Raw genomic sequence first — 3,789 nt, 5'->3', positions numbered from 1 at the left:
TAGGAAAAACAAGCTCCTATTAGTCAAGTTTCTATTACATGCCTTGAAAGCATTCTTAACTGATTTACCTTATATGTCTAAAACCCCTAAAATTCTCTAAAGTTAGTTGTGTAGCTTTCAGAGTTCCAGGGTGTTGAATCTGAGCAAGTTTCATAACTGATGTGGCAGAAAAAATGTCATGTGTTTTATTTCAAAGAGTCTGGTCTTCTTCCGTAATGTTCCACGATTTTGTGCATTACCAGTAGATTCATCACTATGCTTGGAAGAAGAAAGTGAACTTATCAGAATTCAAAGCCCAGGACCCATGTCAGGTGGGGGATCTGCTAGAGAATCTTCAGCCCATTGTGCTGTAACTCTGAAGGGCTACACACTTGGGATTAATGTGACCAGAGATAAACCTTTCTTTCTTCACTTTAGAGACTACAAGCCATGGTTTGTCGGCACTGACAGTATCTGGGGAAAGGTTCGTCTCTCAGCGGTTGTAACCACATGCTAATCCTTGTGCAGACTGGTAGCTCAAGTTCACATCACCCGAGGGGTCCAGAAAACATCGAAAACTGAGTTTAGATTAAGGAGATCCTGAAGTGCTTCTAGGTGCATGGCAGAAGCAAATGTAAATTTTTTCTGGAAGAAGTCACATCCAGGCCTCAAAAAATGTTCACAAAATAATATAAAGAAATACACAAAGAAATAAGGCAACAAGAGCAAGAATAAGCAGAAAAATATAGACAGCTGAGCTGACCCCCAAACACTTAATAAAGGGAATAATAGGAAACAAATTATAAAACTGCTTACTATGTGCAAAGAAAAAAAAAATAGAAGCTTAAAAATATCTGCAAGGAACAGAGAACTGTAAAAATCTGTCCTGCCTGGCAGATTTTTAACGAGAATCAGATATTTTTTTAATAGAAGTGAAAGATACATTAACTGAAATTTAAAATTCAGTAGATGGGTGTCATAGGAGAGTCGATACAGACGAAGAAAGAATAAGCAAACTGGAAGATAGGCCAGAAGGGATTATCCAAATGACAGCGTAAGGAGACAAAAAGATGAAAATCATGAAAAAAGAGGTGCGGGGGCAGGAGAGGTAGAGCGAGAAGGTCCACATACATTTCATCGGAGCTCTGGAAGGAGAAGCGGGAGAGGACGGGGCAAGAGCATGATCTGAAGAGATCACGTCTGACGATGCTTCAGAACTGATGGAAAATGCCCATCCATAGATTTAAGAAGCCCAACGCATGCCGAGGGTGAAAAGAAAAAGTGCAAAGGATATTCAGACTCTGAGTGCCCATCACAGCCCTCCTCTCTGGCTGGCAGGGTTGGCCAGTAACATGCGCACGGGATTGATCTTACTTGGTCAGTCCTGGGACGTGGAACTCCCGTCGGGGGATGAGCCAGGCAAGTGCAAGGACAGCAGCTGCCTCTGCAAAGCCCACCCCTTCCGTCTTTGCCTCGTTCTGCTGAGGGCCATGGTCAGAGTGACGGGCCAGGTGCCAGCTTATTCGATCTTCTTTCTGTTTATTGTTTATGGCACTAGAGAGCTGCAGGAAATGATGAGAACCCCTTTCCTCCAAGGCTATATGGATTTATTACGAAGAAGCCGAGCAGAAATCCCTTGTTTTTCCCATCTCACCCTATAATTAGTCTCCACGTCCACTTTTGTAGTGCCGTGCACGTTAGGATTTGATGGCATACACTCTGGGAACTCTTGCCTAGCAAAAAGCCTCATGAAGAAAAGTCCGATCTTGTAAATTTTTTGCAGGGCTCATTTTAGGATGGAGAAACCTAGGCCAGAGAACGTAAGAACACGGGGAGACCTGCAGCAGGGCCAGCCTGACTCCCCTCCCAGGGCGCAACCCGCCATTTAGCTGCTCACCTCTCAGAGAACAAGGAGGCAGCTTATTTCAGTCTCTGGGAAGGCGTTTCAACCACTGTTTGTTATAGCGTAGACCAGGGTGTGTGAGAAAGAACGTTCCCCAAAGCTTTCCAGGGTGACATAGAAACACAGATATAGACACCCCAACAGATCAAAACAACCCCAGTTACATAACCACGACAGCAAATGGTGAATCATCGCAGTGTGATGGAAAAATCCGATTGGTCACTAGGAAAAGCGAAAGGGCGGCTGTGGTGAGTCAGGGGCCCGCCCTCCCGCAGAGCCTCCGGAGCGCTACGCCCTCCGCTTGATTCAGAGTCTGGGCTTTGTCTTCCACATCAATGTTTTGATGTTTCACAATGGAGCTTCACGAGCGGTGTGAATTTCCAAAGAAGGCTGGGCCGAAGCCCCATGCTCTGCCTCTGGACTGTTCGAAGGGGTGGGCTCAGCACTTACGCCCAGGGAGGGAGACGATAGCTCAAGCGTAATAATAATACTATCGAGTGCCTACCGCGTTCCACAAAGTCACTCGACCTCTCGAGATCTGTAATGCTGTTCAATCCGCAGAACAGCTCAGAAGACAGGCATTGTCCCATTGTGCGGGTGACAGAGCAGGGGCTAAGAAGGATTGAGAGCCTGCTCGGAGCCTCGCAGTTAGTGGGAAATGGCAGAGGCAGGATTCATCTCAGGCAAATCCGTCCTAAGGCTTGCCCTCTTTCTACTGGGATAGGAGGCCTCCTCCAGCCTCCCACTGCCTTTGTGACCAGAGGGAAAGGCAGAGCCCCCGGCAGCGGTTGTCACACGGAAGAGGGGAGATTGAACGGAGAGGAACTGCTCCCCCTGGCTGTGTTGCGGGCGTGGTTCCCCGCTTCTCGGCGATTGGAATCGTCGAGACAGGCCAAGTCAACCAAGCGCAGCTCTTGGACAATAGCTTTTTGTTCAGTGGACAGCAGGACTTAAATTTATCTGTTACTCCTTTGATAGACCATGTGGAAAGTTCTAGAAGGCAACCTTTTATTCAACGCAGATACGGAGCACTGTGTATGAGGCCTCCCAGCAATCCCCCGCTCTGGCCTATATCACGTAGTGGAAACTCAACCAGAATAATATTTTTCAAAACAGCTGTTCCCTCGGTGGGCTGGGTGGGGAGAACCACCTCTTCCTCAGGAAGTTCCAGCTGAGCCACACGAAAATGCACTATCTTGATGGCCTGAAGAGTAATTCACTTATTTATATACATTAGGGGTATGACCACTTCCCCAGCCACATATTTTTTTTAATGTTCAAATCAGTCAACTGAACGTGCATACGTCCAGGGTGACGTCCAATTGCCTGAGTGCCTTGGAGACTCACTCCAAAAGGGCCAGACCCTCTGCCTCTGGCTGCAGAGACGTGACAGGCCAACACTGTTCCCTCCGCAGGAGTTCCCTCGCGGTCTCGAAGGGTCGTTATCAAGCACAGGTGTCACACCGTCCAGAGCTTTTCCAGGCCCCCATGATGAGGATGCTGCAGCTGGCCTGGCAGGGTGCTGGGGAAGAGGAGGCATCTCAGCCTATGTCCACTAGGCTGTGACCACCCTTCAGCTCTCTGCTGACGCGGCCGCTGCAGCTGCAGAAGGATGAGCCCCTCCCCCAGCAGTACGCCAGACCAAGGGTGCCCTGTGCCAGCGCCCACCTGGCTCCTTGGGTCCCAGACTTCCCCACCACTTCGCGGCCTCGACCCCACAGGGCAGCGGCCAGGTCAAGGCTGTGTCCAGTCAGAGGCCCGTGCAGAGCTGAACCAGCTCTCCCTGCCCGGCCGCGCGCCCCCTCACATGGGGCCTTGTCTCTCCCACCTCAGCAGTTCTGATGATGTTGAACTTCACCTGCCTCATGTCACACACTTAGAGAAATCAGTGCCCGAGGGACCAGAGA

This window comes from Pteropus alecto, unplaced genomic scaffold (genome assembly GCF_000325575.1).
Source record: "Pteropus alecto unplaced genomic scaffold, ASM32557v1 scaffold61, whole genome shotgun sequence".
Classification (NCBI taxonomy): Eukaryota; Metazoa; Chordata; class Mammalia; order Chiroptera; family Pteropodidae; genus Pteropus; species Pteropus alecto.
The sequence above is the reverse complement of the archived record's forward strand: the minus strand, read 5'-3'. Positions refer to the sequence as shown.